This window comes from Hyla sarda, unplaced genomic scaffold (assembly GCF_029499605.1).
Source record: "Hyla sarda isolate aHylSar1 unplaced genomic scaffold, aHylSar1.hap1 scaffold_688, whole genome shotgun sequence".
In the NCBI taxonomy this organism is placed as follows: Eukaryota; Metazoa; Chordata; class Amphibia; order Anura; family Hylidae; genus Hyla; species Hyla sarda.
The window spans coordinates 101669-121910 of record NW_026610705.1 but is presented as its reverse complement, the minus strand read 5'-3'; the positions used below and the strand labels follow the sequence as shown (position 1 = coordinate 121910).

At 48.0% G+C, this 20242-nt stretch overlaps 6 non-coding genes and 1 pseudogene across 6 annotated transcripts; all 7 read right to left on the bottom strand.

Moving 5' to 3' along the window:
• Nucleotides 1-399: 399 nt before the first annotated feature.
• LOC130343710 (U2 spliceosomal RNA) lies at nt 400-590 on the bottom strand. The gene has a single exon (XR_008882985.1). It is a non-coding gene; the product is annotated as a U2 spliceosomal RNA (small nuclear RNA).
• A 2097-nt stretch (nt 591-2687) lies between these two features.
• Nucleotides 2688-2878, bottom strand: LOC130343709 (U2 spliceosomal RNA). The gene has a single exon (XR_008882984.1). It is a non-coding gene; the product is annotated as a U2 spliceosomal RNA (small nuclear RNA).
• A 2088-nt stretch (nt 2879-4966) lies between these two features.
• Nucleotides 4967-5157, bottom strand: LOC130343708 (U2 spliceosomal RNA). Its single transcript, XR_008882983.1, has one exon. It is a non-coding gene; the product is annotated as a U2 spliceosomal RNA (small nuclear RNA).
• Nucleotides 5158-12868: 7711 nt separating this feature from the next.
• LOC130343706 (U2 spliceosomal RNA) lies at nt 12869-13059 on the bottom strand. The gene has a single exon (XR_008882982.1). It is a non-coding gene; the product is annotated as a U2 spliceosomal RNA (small nuclear RNA).
• A 2084-nt stretch (nt 13060-15143) lies between these two features.
• LOC130343705 (U2 spliceosomal RNA) lies at nt 15144-15334 on the bottom strand. The gene has a single exon (XR_008882981.1). It is a non-coding gene; the product is annotated as a U2 spliceosomal RNA (small nuclear RNA).
• Nucleotides 15335-17427: 2093 nt separating this feature from the next.
• On the bottom strand, nt 17428-17618 carry LOC130343704 (U2 spliceosomal RNA). Its single transcript, XR_008882980.1, has one exon. It is a non-coding gene; the product is annotated as a U2 spliceosomal RNA (small nuclear RNA).
• A 2094-nt stretch (nt 17619-19712) lies between these two features.
• On the bottom strand, nt 19713-19885 carry LOC130343665 (U2 spliceosomal RNA; annotated as a pseudogene).
• Nucleotides 19886-20242: the final 357 nt, after the last annotated feature.

Here is a 20242-nt window from a genome sequence, read left to right as displayed (position 1 = left end):
GTTCAACCAGGGAATTAAGGGGTAGGGGTGTGGCGCGATATTGGGGAAGGGATGAGATTTTATATTTCTTCATAAGCATTAATCTTATTTTGTCAATTAGGAACATTCAGCACCCACCCGCTATCAAGGCAGCTGCCTATCATGTCATGCCCTACCTGCACAGGTGTGCTGGCTACTCAAATGATCCAATTAAGGAGGCCATTTAGTCAGCAGCAGCAGAAGTCCTGTGCCTGGACGCTCCAACAGCGGCCAGACACAAGCAGAAGCAGCAGAAGCAGCAGCAGCAGCACCACCTTTTGTTTTTTGGCTGCAGCAGCAAGGCCCACAGGGCTGGCTAGCTGGCTAGCCAGCAAGCAGGTAGCAATGAAAGTAGGAATCTTTCTTTTTAACCCTGTAAGGGGGTGGTGCACTGTACCCGAAGATACTGCCATATCGGGTCAATGCATAGGGCGACGGAAGCAAGCTTCGAAATCGGCCCCCGTTCTCAAAAATCCATTTAATATATGGTCCCCAGATAGGGGACGTATCAGATATTAAACTGATAAGAACAGATACTACACTTGATCTTAGCCAAAAGGCCGAGAAGCGATAACCGTGAAAGGGGCGGGCCCAACAAGGTCCCCTTCATGGGCACTATCACTGCTTGCTGTCAGGGAGGCTGCCAGACAATTTTCCATGCACACTCTGGGCTGGGGGGCAGTCAACCACCAGTACACACAGCAGAACCTAAACCCATACCATTATTGCTAAGCAGCAAGACAGGGGCCCATTGCACTCCCACGGGGCCTTTTTAAATGCAATCCATAACCCGGATTTGCCAGGAACCCTTCTTACTCCTCCTACTTGCATGTGACACTGGGCTTAGGATCTGCATAGGAAACACACACACAAGCACACACCTACCTTTGTTGCCTGCAGATGCCTCCTTGGCTGTCCCCAAACGGTATCAAACCAACACCCACGGGAAGCTGTAAGCATAGAGGACATGCCTGCACCCCATTGGACTTACCTGTGTGGGTTAAATCCGGGTTATTTGACAACCTATGGCGGTGATGGTTCTGCTCAGGCAGAGCAGTGCTGATGCTCCTCATAAAGCTGTCGCTGCTGTGAAGGTTCTAGGTGACATCACAAATCCCTATGGTTACATACACAACAAAGCTGGGTTGTTGTTGTTTACACTCTGCAAGGCCTGTGGAAGTGAGTGACATCATAGCACTGTAGTTCTGAGGGTTCTAGATGGATGCAACAATCTCCTGTTGCTTCTATGAAGGCCATAATAGACGACATCACCAAACAGCTCCATAGTCACATACACAGCAAAGGAGAGATGTTGTTTACACCTAGTGATGTCAGTGGTATTGAGTGACATCACAGCACAGTGCTAAGGCTCCTGGGCCTGGACACAGCAGCGGCTGCAATATCTCAACGGAGAATACGTTTATATATATGTGTGTGTGTGCGCGTATATATATATATATATATATATATATATATATATATATATATATATATTTCTCCGCCGAAATCACTTTTAAACCCATTTCCACCTTTTTTTCCCTTCTCTTCCTCTTACTTTTTTTTCACGTTTTTTTACGTTTTTCTCCTTTTCGCCTCTTTTCTGGGCGTATTATTCTTCTTTTTCTTCTTTTTTTTCGTCTAATGCATACCCCATCAGTGCAGCAATGCTTATTCAATACCGCCAGCAGATGGAGACACTGGGGGATAATTTTCTAAGGATTTATACTGATTTTTCCTGTCTGAATTTGTCGCACAGAAAGTTGCAGGCCAAATATGTGTGACATTTCTGCGACTTTAGCTTCTAGAGCATTTTTACAACATTATACATAGGTGCTGAATACATAAAAAGCGACTGTTCAGCGACAGACAAGTCGCATCGGCTGAAAGTAGGCCAGAATGTCAGTCCATGTTGGAGCAGGTTTAGATACAGTCTAAAGTATAGATCTCAAAGTCTGTGCACAGAATTTAGCAAGGGCCTCGCACCTTCTGATGCATCAGGTAGGTGCACAATAGCATAGCCTAACCCTCTGTACTTTGGTCTATATTGATGCGGGACATAGACAGCCAGCTGATGACCAATCCATTAGTGCAATGGATGGCTGGAAGCATTTGTCTTTGCCTTTGCAATACCACAGAAGCAATGCATGGTCAATGTACAGCAATGACACACCTGTGTGAACAGCCAGGAGACCCCCCCCCCCCCCCCCCCCCCATGTTATGTTACATAGTTACATAGTTAGTACGGTCGAAAAAAGACATATGTCCATCAAGTTCAACCAGGGAATTAAGGGGTAGGGGTGTGGCGCGATATTGGGGAAGGGATGAGATTTTATATTTCTTCATAAGCATTAATCTTATTTTGTCAATTAGGAACATTCAGCACCCACCCGCTATCAAGGCAGCTGCCTATCATGTCATGCCCTACCTGCACAGGTGTGCTGGCTACTCAAATGATCCAATTAAGGAGGCCATTTAGTCAGCAGCAGCAGAAGTCCTGTGCCTGGACGCTCCAACAGCGGCCAGACACAAGCAGAAGCAGCAGAAGCAGCAGCAGCAGCACCACCTTTTGTTTTTTGGCTGCAGCAGCAAGGCCCACAGGGCTGGCTAGCTGGCTAGCCAGCAAGCAGGTAGCAATGAAAGTAGGAATCTTTCTTTTTAACCCTGTAAGGGGGTGGTGCACTGTACCCGAAGATACTGCCATATCGGGTCAATGCATAGGGCGACGGAAGCAAGCTTCGAAATCGGCCCCCGTTCTCAAAAATCCATTTAATATATGGTCCCCAGATAGGGGACGTATCAGATATTAAACTGATAAGAACAGATACTACACTTGATCTTAGCCAAAAGGCCGAGAAGCGATAACCGTGAAAGGGGCGGGCCCAACAAGGTCCCCTTCATGGGCACTATCACTGCTTGCTGTCAGGGAGGCTGCCAGACAATTTTCCATGCACACTCTGGGCTGGGGGGCAGTCAACCACCAGTACACACAGCAGAACCTAAACCCATACCATTATTGCTAAGCAGCAAGACAGGGGCCCATTGCACTCCCACGGGGCCTTTTTAAATGCAATCCATAACCCGGATTTGCCAGGAACCCTTCTTACTCCTCCTACTTGCATGTGACACTGGGCTTAGGATCTGCATAGGAAACACACACACAAGCACACACCTACCTTTGTTGCCTGCAGATGCCTCCTTGGCTGTCCCCAAACGGTATCAAACCAACACCCACGGGAAGCTGTAAGCATAGAGGACATGCCTGCACCCCATTGGACTTACCTGTGTGGGTTAAATCCGGGTTATTTGACAACCTATGGCGGTGATGGTTCTGCTCAGGCAGAGCAGTGCTGATGCTCCTCATAAAGCTGTCGCTGCTGTGAAGGTTCTAGGTGACATCACAAATCCCTATGGTTACATACACAACAAAGCTGGGTTGTTGTTGTTTACACTCTGCAAGGCCTGTGGAAGTGAGTGACATCATAGCACTGTAGTTCTGAGGGTTCTAGATGGATGCAACAATCTCCTGTTGCTTCTATGAAGGCCATAATAGACGACATCACCAAACAGCTCCATAGTCACATACACAGCAAAGGAGAGATGTTGTTTACACCTAGTGATGTCAGTGGTATTGAGTGACATCACAGCACAGTGCTAAGGCTCCTGGGCCTGGACACAGCAGCGGCTGCAATATCTCAACGGAGAATACGTTTATATATATGTGTGTGTGTGCGCGTATATATATATATATATATATATATATATATATATATATATTTCTCCGCCGAAATCACTTTTAAACCCATTTCCACCTTTTTTTCCCTTCTCTTCCTCTTACTTTTTTTTCACGTTTTTTTACGTTTTTCTCCTTTTCGCCTCTTTTCTGGGCGTATTATTCTTCTTTTTCTTCTTTTTTTTCGTCTAATGCATACCCCATCAGTGCAGCAATGCTTATTCAATACCGCCAGCAGATGGAGACACTGGGGGATAATTTTCTAAGGATTTATACTGATTTTTCCTGTCTGAATTTGTCGCACAGAAAGTTGCAGGCCAAATATGTGTGACATTTCTGCGACTTTAGCTTCTAGAGCATTTTTACAACATTATACATAGGTGCTGAATACATAAAAAGCGACTGTTCAGCGACAGACAAGTCGCATCGGCTGAAAGTAGGCCAGAATGTCAGTCCATGTTGGAGCAGGTTTAGATACAGTCTAAAGTATAGATCTCAAAGTCTGTGCACAGAATTTAGCAAGGGCCTCGCACCTTCTGATGCATCAGGTAGGTGCACAATAGCATAGCCTAACCCTCTGTACTTTGGTCTATATTGATGCGGGACATAGACAGCCAGCTGATGACCAATCCATTAGTGCAATGGATGGCTGGAAGCATTTGTCTTTGCCTTTGCAATACCACAGAAGCAATGCATGGTCAATGTACAGCAATGACACACCTGTGTGAACAGCCAGGAGACCCCCCCCCCCCCCCCCCCCCATGTTATGTTACATAGTTACATAGTTAGTACGGTCGAAAAAAGACATATGTCCATCAAGTTCAACCAGGGAATTAAGGGGTAGGGGTGTGGCGCGATATTGGGGAAGGGATGAGATTTTATATTTCTTCATAAGCATTAATCTTATTTTGTCAATTAGGAACATTCAGCACCCACCCGCTATCAAGGCAGCTGCCTATCATGTCATGCCCTACCTGCACAGGTGTGCTGGCTACTCAAATGATCCAATTAAGGAGGCCATTTAGTCAGCAGCAGCAGAAGTCCTGTGCCTGGACGCTCCAACAGCGGCCAGACACAAGCAGAAGCAGCAGAAGCAGCAGCAGCAGCACCACCTTTTGTTTTTTGGCTGCAGCAGCAAGGCCCACAGGGCTGGCTAGCTGGCTAGCCAGCAAGCAGGTAGCAATGAAAGTAGGAATCTTTCTTTTTAACCCTGTAAGGGGGTGGTGCACTGTACCCGAAGATACTGCCATATCGGGTCAATGCATAGGGCGACGGAAGCAAGCTTCGAAATCGGCCCCCGTTCTCAAAAATCCATTTAATATATGGTCCCCAGATAGGGGACGTATCAGATATTAAACTGATAAGAACAGATACTACACTTGATCTTAGCCAAAAGGCCGAGAAGCGATAACCGTGAAAGGGGCGGGCCCAACAAGGTCCCCTTCATGGGCACTATCACTGCTTGCTGTCAGGGAGGCTGCCAGACAATTTTCCATGCACACTCTGGGCTGGGGGGCAGTCAACCACCAGTACACACAGCAGAACCTAAACCCATACCATTATTGCTAAGCAGCAAGACAGGGGCCCATTGCACTCCCACGGGGCCTTTTTAAATGCAATCCATAACCCGGATTTGCCAGGAACCCTTCTTACTCCTCCTACTTGCATGTGACACTGGGCTTAGGATCTGCATAGGAAACACACACACAAGCACACACCTACCTTTGTTGCCTGCAGATGCCTCCTTGGCTGTCCCCAAACGGTATCAAACCAACACCCACGGGAAGCTGTAAGCATAGAGGACATGCCTGCACCCCATTGGACTTACCTGTGTGGGTTAAATCCGGGTTATTTGACAACCTATGGCGGTGATGGTTCTGCTCAGGCAGAGCAGTGCTGATGCTCCTCATAAAGCTGTCGCTGCTGTGAAGGTTCTAGGTGACATCACAAATCCCTATGGTTACATACACAACAAAGCTGGGTTGTTGTTGTTTACACTCTGCAAGGCCTGTGGAAGTGAGTGACATCATAGCACTGTAGTTCTGAGGGTTCTAGATGGATGCAACAATCTCCTGTTGCTTCTATGAAGGCCATAATAGACGACATCACCAAACAGCTCCATAGTCACATACACAGCAAAGGAGAGATGTTGTTTACACCTAGTGATGTCAGTGGTATTGAGTGACATCACAGCACAGTGCTAAGGCTCCTGGGCCTGGACACAGCAGCGGCTGCAATATCTCAACGGAGAATACTGTCACGATGCCGGCTGGCAGGTAGTGGATCCTCTGTGCCAGAGAGGGATTGGCGTGGACCGTGCTAGAGGATCGGTTCTAAGTCACTACTGGTTTTCACCAGAGCCCGCCGCAAAGCGGGATGGTCTTGCTGCGGCGGTAGTGACCAGGTCGTATCCCCTAGCAACGGCTCAACCTCTCTGGCTGCTGAAGATAGGCGCGGTACAAGGGAGTAGACAGAAGCAAGGTCGGACGTAGCAGAAGGTCGGGGCAGGCAGCAAGGATCGTAGTCAGGGGCAACGGCAGAAGGTCTGGAATCACAGGCAAGGAACACACAAGGAACGCTTTCACTGGCACTAGGGCAACAAGATCCGGCGAGGGAGTGAAGGGGAAGTGAGGTGATATAGGGAAGTGCACAGGTGTAAACACTAATTGGAACCACTGCACCAATCAGCGGTGCAGTGGCCCTTTAAATCGCAAAGACCCGGCGCGCGCGCGCCCTAGGGAGCGGGGCCGCGCGCGCCGGGACAGAACTGACGGGGAGCGAGTAAGGTACGGGAGCCGGGGTGCGCATCGCGAGCGGGCGCTACCCGCATCGCGAATCGCATCCCGGCCGGAGGTGGTAACGCAGCGCCCCGGGTCCGTGGAACCGACCGGGGCGCTGCAGTGAGGGAAGTGTAGCGAGCGCTCCGGGGAGGAGCGGGGACCCGGAGCGCTCGGCGTAACAGTACCCCCCCCCTTGGGTCTCCCCCTCTTCTTGGGGCCTGAGAACCTGAGGATCAGACTTTTGTCCAGGATATTGTCCTCAGGTTCCCAGGACCTCTCTTCTGGACCACAACCCTCCCAATCCACTAAAAAAAAAGTTCTTCCCCTGACCTTTTTAGAGGCCAAAATCTCTTTGACAGAGAAGATGTCCGAGGAGCCGGAAACAGGAGTGGGAGGAACAGATTTAGGAGAAAAACGGTTGAGGATGAGAGGTTTAAGAAGAGAGACGTGAAAGGCATTAGGGATACGAAGAGAAGGAGGAAGAAGAAGTTTGTAAGAGACAGGATTAATTTGACACAAAACTTTAAAAGGACCAAGATAGCGTGGTCCCAACTTATAGCTCGGGACACGGAAACGGACATATTTAGCGGAGAGCCATACCTTGTCTCCAGGGGAAAAAATGGGAGGAGCTCTTCTTTTCTTATCTGCGAATCTCTTCATGCGAGAAGAAGCCTGTAAGAGAGAATTTTGGGTCTCTTTCCATATGGTGGAAAGATCACGAGAAATTTCATCCACAGCGGGCAGACCAGAGGGCAAGGGGGTAGGGAGGGGGGGAAGAGGGTGACGGCCGTACACCACGAAAAACGGAGATTTGGAGGAAGATTCAGAGATTCTGAAATTATACGAGAATTCGGCCCAAGGTAGAAGATCTGCCCAGTCATCCTGGCGGGAGGAAACAAAATGTCGTAAATAGTCACCCAAGATCTGGTTAATTCTCTCTACTTGTCCATTGGATTGAGGATGGTATGCAGAAGAAAAATTTAATTTAATCTTGAGTTGTTTACAGAGAGCCCTCCAGAATTTAGACACAAATTGGACGCCTCTATCCGAGACGATCTGTGTAGGCAACCCGTGAAGACGAAAAATGTGTACAAAAAATTGTTTAGCCAACTGAGGCGCTGAAGGAAGACCAGGAAGAGGGATGAAATGTGCCATTTTGGAGAATCGATCAACGACCACCCAAATAACAGTGTTGCCATGGGATGGGGGTAAGTCAGTAATAAAATCCATACCAATCAGAGACCAAGGTTGTTCGGGGACAGGTAGAGGATGAAGAAAACCAGCGGGCTTCTGGCGAGGAGTCTTATCCCGGGCACAGATAGTGCAGGCTCGCACAAAGTCCACCACATCAGTCTCTAGAGTCGGCCACCAATAGAAGCGAGAGATGAGTTGCACAGATTTCTTGATGCCCGCATGACCTGCGAGATGGGAGGAGTGACCCCATTTGAGGATCCCAAGGCGTTGGCGTGGAGAAACAAAGGTCTTTCCTGGAGGAGTTTGCCTGATGGAGGCTGGAGAAGTGGAAATCAGGCAGTCAGGAGGAATGATGTGTTGAGGAGAGAGTTCAATTTCAGAGGCATCTGAGGAACGAGAGAGAGCATCGGCCCTAATGTTTTTATCAGCAGGCCGAAAGTGAATTTCAAAATTAAATCGGGCAAAGAACAGAGACCACCTGGCCTGACGAGGATTCAGCCGTTGGGCAGACTGGAGGTAGGAGAGGTTCTTGTGATCGGTGTAAATAATAACTGGAAATCTTGATCCCTCCAGCAGATGCCTCCATTCCTCAAGTGCTAATTTAATGGCTAGAAGCTCTCGATCCCCGATGGAGTAGTTCCTCTCCGCCGGAGAGAAGGTCCTGGAAAAAAAACCACAAGTAACAGCATGCCCGGAAGAGTTTTTTTGTAGAAGGACAGCTCCAGCTCCCACTGAGGAGGCATCAACCTCCAATAGGAAGGGTTTAGATGGGTCAGGTCTGGAGAGCACGGGAGCCGAAGAAAAGGCAGACTTGAGTCGTTTAAAGGCGTCTTCCGCTTGAGGAGGCCAAGACTTGGGATCGGCATTTTTTTTTGTTAAAGCCACAATAGGAGCCACAATGGTAGAAAAATGTGGAATAAATTGCCTGTAATAATTGGCGAACCCCAAAAAACGTTGGATGGCACGGAGTCCGGAGGGGCGTGGCCAATCTAAGACGGCAGAGAGTTTATCTGGGTCCATTTGTAGTCCCTGGCCAGAGACCAAGTATCCTAGAAAAGGAAGAGATTGGCATTCAAACAGACATTTCTCTATTTTGGCATAGAGTTGATTATCACGAAGTCTCTGAAGAACCATACGGACATGCTGGCGGTGTTCTTCAAGATTGGCAGAAAAAATCAGGATATCGTCCAGATATACAACAACACAGGAGTATAGTAGATCACGAAAAATTTCATTAACAAAGTCTTGGAAGACGGCAGGGGCGTTGCATAGACCAAAGGGCATGACCAGATACTCAAAGTGTCCATCTCTGGTGTTAAATGCCGTTTTCCATTCATCCCCCTCTCTGATGCGGATGAGATTATAAGCACCTCTTAAGTCCAGTTTGGTAAAAATATGGGCACCTTGGAGACGATCAAAGAGTTCAGAGATGAGGGGTAGGGGGTAGCGGTTCTTAACCGTGATTTTATTAAGACCGCGGTAGTCAATGCAAGGACGTAGAGAGCCATCTTTTTTGGACACAAAGAAAAATCCGGCTCCGGCAGGAGAGGAGGATTTACGGATAAAGCCCTTTTTTAAATTTTCTTGGACGTATTCAGACATGGCAAGAGTCTCTGGGACGGACAGAGGATAGATTCTGCCCCGGGGTGGAGTAGTGCCCGGGAGGAGGTCAATGGGACAATCATAAGGCCTGTGAGGAGGTAGAGTCTCAGCTTGTTTTTTGCAAAAAACGTCCGCAAAGTCCATATAGGCCTTAGGGAGACCGGTTACATGAGGAAGCACAGGGACACGGCAAGGTTTACTGGGAACTGGTTTTAAGCAGTCCTTGGAACAAGAGGGCCCCCAACTCTTGATCTCCCCAGTGGACCAATCCAGGATTGGGGAATGGAGTTGAAGCCAGGGAAGTCCAAGAAGGATTTCAGAAGTGCAATTGGGGAGGACCAACAGTTCAATCCTCTCGTGATGAGATCCGATGCACATTAGAAGGGGCTCCGTGCGGAAACGTATAGTACAGTCCAATCTTTCATTGTTTACACAATTGATGTAGAGGGGTCTGGCGAGACTGGTCACCGGGATGTTGAACCTGTTGACGAGAGAGGCTAAGATGAAATTTCCTGCAGATCCAGAGTCCAAGAAGGCCACAGCAGAGAAGGAGAAGGCAGAGGCAGACATCCGCACAGGCACAGTAAGACGTGGAGAAGCAGAGTAGACATCAAGGACTGTCTCACCATTGTGCGGAGTCAGCGGACGTCTTTCCAGGCGGGGAGGACGGATAGGACAATCCTTCAGGAAGTGTTCGGTACTAGCACAGTACAGGCAGAGATTCTCCATGCGGCGTCGTGTCCTCTCTTGGGGTGTCAGGCGAGACCGGTCGACCTGCATAGCCTCCACGGCGGGAGGCACAGGAACAGATTGCAGGGGACCAGAGGAGAGAGGAGCCGGGGAGAAGAAACGCCTCGTGCGAACAGAGTCCATATCCTGGCGGAGCTCCTGACGCCGTTCGGAAAAACGCATGTCAATGCGAGTGGCAAGATGGATGAGTTCATGTAGGTTAGCAGGGATTTCTCGTGCGGCCAGAACATCTTTAATGTTGCTGGATAGGCCTTTTTTAAAGGTCGCGCAGAGTGCCTCATTATTCCAGGATAATTCTGAAGCAAGGGTACGGAACTGTACGGCATACTCGCCAACGGAAGAATTACCCTGGACCAGGTTCAACAGGGCAGTCTCAGCAGAAGAGGCTCGGGCAGGTTCCTCAAAGACACTTCGAATTTCCGAGAGGAAGGAGTGTACAGAGGCAGTGACGGGGTCATTGCGGTCCCAGAGCGGTGTGGCCCAAGCCAGGGCTTTTCCAGACAGCAGGCTGACTACGAAAGCCACCTTAGACCTTTCAGTGGGGAACTGGTCCGACATCATCTCCAAGTGTAATGAACATTGGGAAAGAAAGCCACGGCAAAACTTAGAGTCCCCATCAAATTTATCCGGCAAGGATAGTCGTATTCCAGAAGCGGCCACTCGCTGCGGAGGAGGTACAGGAGCTGGCGGAGGAGATGATTGCTGGAGCTGTGGTAGTAACTGTTGTAGCATAACAGTCAGTTGAGACAGCTGTTGGCCTTGTTGCGCAATCTGTTGTGACTGCTGGGCGACCACCGTGGTGAGGTCAGCGACAACTGGCAGAGGAACTTCAGCGGGATCCATGGCCGGATCTACTGTCACGATGCCGGCTGGCAGGTAGTGGATCCTCTGTGCCAGAGAGGGATTGGCGTGGACCGTGCTAGAGGATCGGTTCTAAGTCACTACTGGTTTTCACCAGAGCCCGCCGCAAAGCGGGATGGTCTTGCTGCGGCGGTAGTGACCAGGTCGTATCCCCTAGCAACGGCTCAACCTCTCTGGCTGCTGAAGATAGGCGCGGTACAAGGGAGTAGACAGAAGCAAGGTCGGACGTAGCAGAAGGTCGGGGCAGGCAGCAAGGATCGTAGTCAGGGGCAACGGCAGAAGGTCTGGAATCACAGGCAAGGAACACACAAGGAACGCTTTCACTGGCACTAGGGCAACAAGATCCGGCGAGGGAGTGAAGGGGAAGTGAGGTGATATAGGGAAGTGCACAGGTGTAAACACTAATTGGAACCACTGCACCAATCAGCGGTGCAGTGGCCCTTTAAATCGCAAAGACCCGGCGCGCGCGCGCCCTAGGGAGCGGGGCCGCGCGCGCCGGGACAGAACTGACGGGGAGCGAGTAAGGTACGGGAGCCGGGGTGCGCATCGCGAGCGGGCGCTACCCGCATCGCGAATCGCATCCCGGCCGGAGGTGGTAACGCAGCGCCCCGGGTCCGTGGAACCGACCGGGGCGCTGCAGTGAGGGAAGTGTAGCGAGCGCTCCGGGGAGGAGCGGGGACCCGGAGCGCTCGGCGTAACAAATACGTTTATATATATGTGTGTGTGTGCGCGTATATATATATATATATATATATATATATTTCTCCGCCGAAATCACTTTTAAACCCATTTCCACCTTTTTTTCCCTTCTCTTCCTCTTACTTTTTTTTCACGTTTTTTTACGTTTTTCTCCTTTTCGCCTCTTTTCTGGGCGTATTATTCTTCTTTTTCTTCTTTTTTTTTCGTCTAATGCATACCCCATCAGTGCAGCAATGCTTATTCAATACCGCCAGCAGATGGAGACACTGGGGGATAATTTTCTAAGGATTTATACTGATTTTTCCTGTCTGAATTTGTCGCACAGAAAGTTGCAGGCCAAATATGTGTGACATTTCTGCGACTTTAGCTTCTAGAGCATTTTTACAACATTATACATAGGTGCTGAATACATAAAAAGCGACTGTTCAGCGACAGACAAGTCGCATCGGCTGAAAGTAGGCCAGAATGTCAGTCCATGTTGGAGCAGGTTTAGATACAGTCTAAAGTATAGATCTCAAAGTCTGTGCACAGAATTTAGCAAGGGCCTCGCACCTTCTGATGCATCAGGTAGGTGCACAATAGCATAGCCTAACCCTCTGTACTTTGGTCTATATTGATGCGGGACATAGACAGCCAGCTGATGACCAATCCATTAGTGCAATGGATGGCTGGAAGCATTTGTCTTTGCCTTTGCAATACCACAGAAGCAATGCATGGTCAATGTACAGCAATGACACACCTGTGTGAACAGCCAGGAGACCCCCCCCCCCCCCCCCCATGTTATGTTACATAGTTACATAGTTAGTACGGTCGAAAAAAGACATATGTCCATCAAGTTCAACCAGGGAATTAAGGGGTAGGGGTGTGGCGCGATATTGGGGAAGGGATGAGATTTTATATTTCTTCATAAGCATTAATCTTATTTTGTCAATTAGGAACATTCAGCACCCACCCGCTATCAAGGCAGCTGCCTATCATGTCATGCCCTACCTGCACAGGTGTGCTGGCTACTCAAATGATCCAATTAAGGAGGCCATTTAGTCAGCAGCAGCAGAAGTCCTGTGCCTGGACGCTCCAACAGCGGCCAGACACAAGCAGAAGCAGCAGAAGCAGCAGCAGCAGCACCACCTTTTGTTTTTTGGCTGCAGCAGCAAGGCCCACAGGGCTGGCTAGCTGGCTAGCCAGCAAGCAGGTAGCAATGAAAGTAGGAATCTTTCTTTTTAACCCTGTAAGGGGGTGGTGCACTGTACCCGAAGATACTGCCATATCGGGTCAATGCATAGGGCGACGGAAGCAAGCTTCGAAATCGGCCCCCGTTCTCAAAAATCCATTTAATATATGGTCCCCAGATAGGGGACGTATCAGATATTAAACTGATAAGAACAGATACTACACTTGATCTTAGCCAAAAGGCCGAGAAGCGATAACCGTGAAAGGGGCGGGCCCAACAAGGTCCCCTTCATGGGCACTATCACTGCTTGCTGTCAGGGAGGCTGCCAGACAATTTTCCATGCACACTCTGGGCTGGGGGGCAGTCAACCACCAGTACACACAGCAGAACCTAAACCCATACCATTATTGCTAAGCAGCAAGACAGGGGCCCATTGCACTCCCACGGGGCCTTTTTAAATGCAATCCATAACCCGGATTTGCCAGGAACCCTTCTTACTCCTCCTACTTGCATGTGACACTGGGCTTAGGATCTGCATAGGAAACACACACACAAGCACACACCTACCTTTGTTGCCTGCAGATGCCTCCTTGGCTGTCCCCAAACGGTATCAAACCAACACCCACGGGAAGCTGTAAGCATAGAGGACATGCCTGCACCCCATTGGACTTACCTGTGTGGGTTAAATCCGGGTTATTTGACAACCTATGGCGGTGATGGTTCTGCTCAGGCAGAGCAGTGCTGATGCTCCTCATAAAGCTGTCGCTGCTGTGAAGGTTCTAGGTGACATCACAAATCCCTATGGTTACATACACAACAAAGCTGGGTTGTTGTTGTTTACACTCTGCAAGGCCTGTGGAAGTGAGTGACATCATAGCACTGTAGTTCTGAGGGTTCTAGATGGATGCAACAATCTCCTGTTGCTTCTATGAAGGCCATAATAGACGACATCACCAAACAGCTCCATAGTCACATACACAGCAAAGGAGAGATGTTGTTTACACCTAGTGATGTCAGTGGTATTGAGTGACATCACAGCACAGTGCTAAGGCTCCTGGGCCTGGACACAGCAGCGGCTGCAATATCTCAACGGAGAATACGTTTATATATATGTGTGTGTGTGCGCGTATATATATATATATATATATATATATATATATATATATATTCTCCGCCGAAATCACTTTTAAACCCATTTCCACCTTTTTTTCCCTTCTCTTCCTCTTACTTTTTTTTCACGTTTTTTTACGTTTTTCTCCTTTTCGCCTCTTTTCTGGGCGTATTATTCTTCTTTTTCTTCTTTTTTTTTCGTCTAATGCATACCCCATCAGTGCAGCAATGCTTATTCAATACCGCCAGCAGATGGAGACACTGGGGGATAATTTTCTAAGGATTTATACTGATTTTTCCTGTCTGAATTTGTCGCACAGAAAGTTGCAGGCCAAATATGTGTGACATTTCTGCGACTTTAGCTTCTAGAGCATTTTTACAACATTATACATAGGTGCTGAATACATAAAAAGCGACTGTTCAGCGACAGACAAGTCGCATCGGCTGAAAGTAGGCCAGAATGTCAGTCCATGTTGGAGCAGGTTTAGATACAGTCTAAAGTATAGATCTCAAAGTCTGTGCACAGAATTTAGCAAGGGCCTCGCACCTTCTGATGCATCAGGTAGGTGCACAATAGCATAGCCTAACCCTCTGTACTTTGGTCTATATTGATGCGGGACATAGACAGCCAGCTGATGACCAATCCATTAGTGCAATGGATGGCTGGAAGCATTTGTCTTTGCCTTTACAATACCACAGAAGCAATGCATGGTCAATGTACAGCAATGACACACCTGTGTGAACAGCCAGGAGACCCCCCCCCCCCCCCCCATGTTATGTTACATAGTTACATAGTTAGTACGGTCGAAAAAAGACATATGTCCATCAAGTTCAACCAGGGAATTAAGGGGTAGGGGTGTGGCGCGATATTGGGGAAGGGATGAGATTTTATATTTCTTCATAAGCATTAATCTTATTTTGTCAATTAGGAACATTCAGCACCCACCCGCTATCAAGGCAGCTGCCTATCATGTCATGCCCTACCTGCACAGGTGTGCTGGCTACTCAAATGATCCAATTAAGGAGGCCATTTAGTCAGCAGCAGCAGAAGTCCTGTGCCTGGACGCTCCAACAGCGGCCAGACACAAGCAGAAGCAGCAGAAGCAGCAGCAGCAGCACCACCTTTTGTTTTTTGGCTGCAGCAGCAAGGCCCACAGGGCTGGCTAGCTGGCTAGCCAGCAAGCAGGTAGCAATGAAAGTAGGAATCTTTCTTTTTAACCCTGTAAGGGGGTGGTGCACTGTACCCGAAGATACTGCCATATCGGGTCAATGCATAGGGCGACGGAAGCAAGCTTCGAAATCGGCCCCCGTTCTCAAAAATCCATTTAATATATGGTCCCCAGATAGGGGACGTATCAGATATTAAACTGATAAGAACAGATACTACACTTGATCTTAGCCAAAAGGCCGAGAAGCGATAACCGTGAAAGGGGCGGGCCCAACAAGGTCCCCTTCATGGGCACTATCACTGCTTGCTGTCAGGGAGGCTGCCAGACAATTTTCCATGCACACTCTGGGCTGGGGGGCAGTCAACCACCAGTACACACAGCAGAACCTAAACCCATACCATTATTGCTAAGCAGCAAGACAGGGGCCCATTGCACTCCCACGGGGCCTTTTTAAATGCAATCCATAACCCGGATTTGCCAGGAACCCTTCTTACTCCTCCTACTTGCATGTGACACTGGGCTTAGGATCTGCATAGGAAACACACACACAAGCACACACCTACCTTTGTTGCCTGCAGATGCCTCCTTGGCTGTCCCCAAACGGTATCAAACCAACACCCACGGGAAGCTGTAAGCATAGAGGACATGCCTGCACCCCATTGGACTTACCTGTGTGGGTTAAATCCGGGTTATTTGACAACCTATGGCGGTGATGGTTCTGCTCAGGCAGAGCAGTGCTGATGCTCCTCATAAAGCTGTCGCTGCTGTGAAGGTTCTAGGTGACATCACAAATCCCTATGGTTACATACACAACAAAGCTGGGTTGTTGTTGTTTACACTCTGCAAGGCCTGTGGAAGTGAGTGACATCATAGCACTGTAGTTCTGAGGGTTCTAGATGGATGCAACAATCTCCTGTTGCTTCTATGAAGGCCATAATAGACGACATCACCAAACAGCTCCATAGTCACATACACAGCAAAGGAGAGATGTTGTTTACACCTAGTGATGTCAGTGGTATTGAGTGACATCACAGCACAGTGCTAAGGCTCCTGGGCCTGGACACAGCAGCGGCTGCAATATCTCAACGGAGAATACGTTTATATATATGTGTGTGTGTGCGCGTATATATATATATATATATATATATATATATATATATATATATATATTTCTCCGCCGAAATCACTTTTAAACCCATTTCCACCTTTTTTTCCCTTCTCTTCCTCTTACTTTTTTTTCACGTTTTTTTACGTTTTTCTCCTTTTCGCCTCTTTTCTGGGCGTATTATTCTTCTTTTTCTTCTTTTTTTTCGTCTAATGCATACCCCATCAGTGCAGCAATGCTTATTCAATACCGCCAGCAGATGGAGACACTGGGGGATAATTTTCTAAGGATTTATACTGATTTTTCCTGTCTGAATTTGTCGCACAGAAAGTTGCAGGCCAAATATGTGTGACATTTCTGCGACTTTAGCTTCTAGAGCATTTTTACAACATTATACATAGGTGCTGAATACATAAAAAGCGACTGTTCAGCGACAGACAAGTCGCATCGGCTGAAAGTAGGCCAGAATGTCAGTCCATGTTGGAGCAGGTTTAGATACAGTCTAAAGTATAGATCTCAAAGTCTGTGCACAGAATTTAGCAAGGGCCTCGCACCTTCTGATGCATCAGGTAGGTGCACAATAGCATAGCCTAACCCTCTGTACTTTGGTCTATATTGATGCGGGACATAGACAGCCAGCTGATGACCAATCCATTAGTGCAATGGATGGCTGGAAGCATTTGTCTTTGCCTTTGCAATACCACAGAAGCAATGCATGGTCAATGTACAGCAATGACACACCTGTGTGAACAGCCAGGAGACCCCCCCCCCCCCCCCCCCCATGTTATGTTACATAGTTACATAGTTAGTACGGTCGAAAAAAGACATATGTCCATCAAGTTCAACCAGGGAATTAAGGGGTAGGGGTGTGGCGCGATATTGGGGAAGGGATGAGATTTTATATTTCTTCATAAGCATTAATCTTATTTTGTCAATTAGGAACATTCAGCACCCACCCGCTATCAAGGCAGCTGCCTATCATGTCATGCCCTACCTGCACAGGTGTGCTGGCTACTCAAATGATCCAATTAAGGAGGCCATTTAGTCAGCAGCAGCAGAAGTCCTGTGCCTGGACGCTCCAACAGCGGCCAGACACAAGCAGAAGCAGCAGAAGCAGCAGCAGCAGCACCACCTTTTGTTTTTTGGCTGCAGCAGCAAGGCCCACAGGGCTGGCTAGCTGGCTAGCCAGCAAGCAGGTAGCAATGAAAGTAGGAATCTTTCTTTTTAACCCTGTAAGGGGGTGGTGCACTGTACCCGAAGATACTGCCATATCGGGTCAATGCATAGGGCGACGGAAGCAAGCTTCGAAATCGGCCCCCGTTCTCAAAAATCCATTTAATATATGGTCCCCAGATAGGGGACGTATCAGATATTAAACTGATAAGAACAGATACTACACTTGATCTTAGCCAAAAGGCCGAGAAGCGATAACCGTGAAAGGGGCGGGCCCAACAAGGTCCCCTTCATGGGCACTATCACTGCTTGCTGTCAGGGAGGCTGCCAGACAATTTTCCATGCACACTCTGGGCTGGGGGGCAGTCAACCACCAGTACACACAGCAGAACCTAAACCCATACCATTATTGCTAAGCAGCAAGACAGGGGCCCATTGCACTCCCACGGGGCCTTTTTAAATGCAATCCATAACCCGGATTTGCCAGGAACCCTTCTTACTCCTCCTACTTGCATGTGACACTGGGCTTAGGATCTGCATAGGAAACACACACACAAGCACACACCTACCTTTGTTGCCTGCAGATGCCTCCTTGGCTGTCCCCAAACGGTATCAAACCAACACCCACGGGAAGCTGTAAGCATAGAGGACATGCCTGCACCCCATTGGACTTACCTGTGTGGGTTAAATCCGGGTTATTTGACAACCTATGGCGGTGATGGTTCTGCTCAGGCAGAGCAGTGCTGATGCTCCTCATAAAGCTGTCGCTGCTGTGAAGGTTCTAGGTGACATCACAAATCCCTATGGTTACATACACAACAAAGCTGGGTTGTTGTTGTTTACACTCTGCAAGGCCTGTGGAAGTGAGTGACATCATAGCACTGTAGTTCTGAGGGTTCTAGATGGATGCAACAATCTCCTGTTGCTTCTATGAAGGCCATAATAGACGACATCACCAAACAGCTCCATAGTCACATACACAGCAAAGGAGAGATGTTGTTTACACCTAGTGATGTCAGTGGTATTGAGTGACATCACAGCACAGTGCTAAGGCTCCTGGGCCTGGACACAGCAGCGGCTGCAATATCTCAACGGAGAATACGTTTATATATATGTGTGTGTGTGCGCGTATATATATATATATATATATATATATATATATATATATATATATATATATATATATTTCTCCGCCGAAATCACTTTTAAACCCATTTCCACCTTTTTTTCCCTTCTCTTCCTCTTACTTTTTTTTCACGTTTTTTTACGTTTTTCTCCTTTTCGCCTCTTTTCTGGGCGTATTATTCTTCTTTTTCTTCTTTTTTTTCGTCTAATGCATACCCCATCAGTGCAGCAATGCTTATTCAATACCGCCAGCAGATGGAGACACTGGGGGATAATTTTCTAAGGATTTATACTGATTTTTCCTGTCTGAATTTGTTGCACAGAAAGTTGCAGGCCAAATATGTGTGACATTTCTGCGACTTTAGCTTCTAGAGCATTTTTACAACATTATACATAGGTGCTGAATACATAAAAAGCGACTGTTCAGCGACAGACAAGTCGCATCGGCTGAAAGTAGGCCAGAATGTCAGTCCATGTTGGAGCAGGTTTAGATACAGTCTAAAGTATAGATCTCAAAGTCTGTGCACAGAATTTAGCAAGGGCCTCGCACCTTCTGATGCATCAGGTAGGTGCACAATAGCATAGCCTAACCCTCTGTACTTTGGTCTATATTGATGCGGGACATAGACAGCCAGCTGATGACCAATCCATTAGTGCAATGGATGGCTGGAAGCATTTGTCTTTGCCTTTGCAATACCACAGAAGCAATGCATGGTCAATGTACAGCAATGACACACCTGTGTGAACAGCCAGGAGACCCCCCCCCCCATGTTATGTTACATAGTTACATAGTTAGTACGGTCGAAAAAAGACATATGTCCATCAAGTTCAACCAGGGAATTAAGGGGTAGGGGTGTGGCGCGATATTGGGGAAGGGATGAGATTTTATATTTCTTCATAAGCATTAATCTTATTTTGTCAATTAGGAACATTCAGCACCCACCCGCTATCAAGGCAGCTGCCTATCATGTCATGCCCTACCTGCACAGGTGTGCTGGCTACTCAAATGATCCAATTAAGGAGGCCATTTAGTCAGCAGCAGCAGAAGTCCTGTGCCTGGACGCTCCAACAGCGGCCAGACACAAGCAGAAGCAGCAGAAGCAGCAGCAGCAGCACCACCTTTTGTTTTTTGGCTGCAGCAGCAAGGCCCACAGGGCTGGCTAGCTGGCTAGCCAGCAAGCAGGTAGCAATGAAAGTAGGAATCTTTCTTTTTAACCCTGTAAGGGGGTGGTGCACTGTACCCGAAGATACTGCCATATCGGGTCAATGCATAGGGCGACGGAAGCAAGCTTCGAAATCGGCCCCCGTTCTCAAAAATCCATTTAATATATGGTCCCCAGATAGGGGACGTATCAGATATTAAACTGATAAGAACAGATTTTTTTGATTGAAAGAGCTTTATTTACCGTTCAGTCATTACAAGTCGTACAATAAATTACAGTCACACAAAGCATGATAGTACAATACACAGCAAAGGTTCCCTAAGCTATACATCGCACACCATGCTACTCTAACATTCAGCTCAATCCTGCAATATAAAGGCACAAGAGATCAAACAAAAACCAAATAATACAATCTGTGATCGGGGTAGGGGTGTGGGCGACTATGTGGGGGTAGGGAGGGGGCGGATCACAGGGCCAAACTGTTGGGCTGTATCTTCAGGGAGACATGGGAGAAGGAGAGGGGTCTTCACTCCTCTTCTTCCTCATCAACGGCCGAGCTGTCCAAGATGGAATAGTCTCTAAGCAGGTTCTT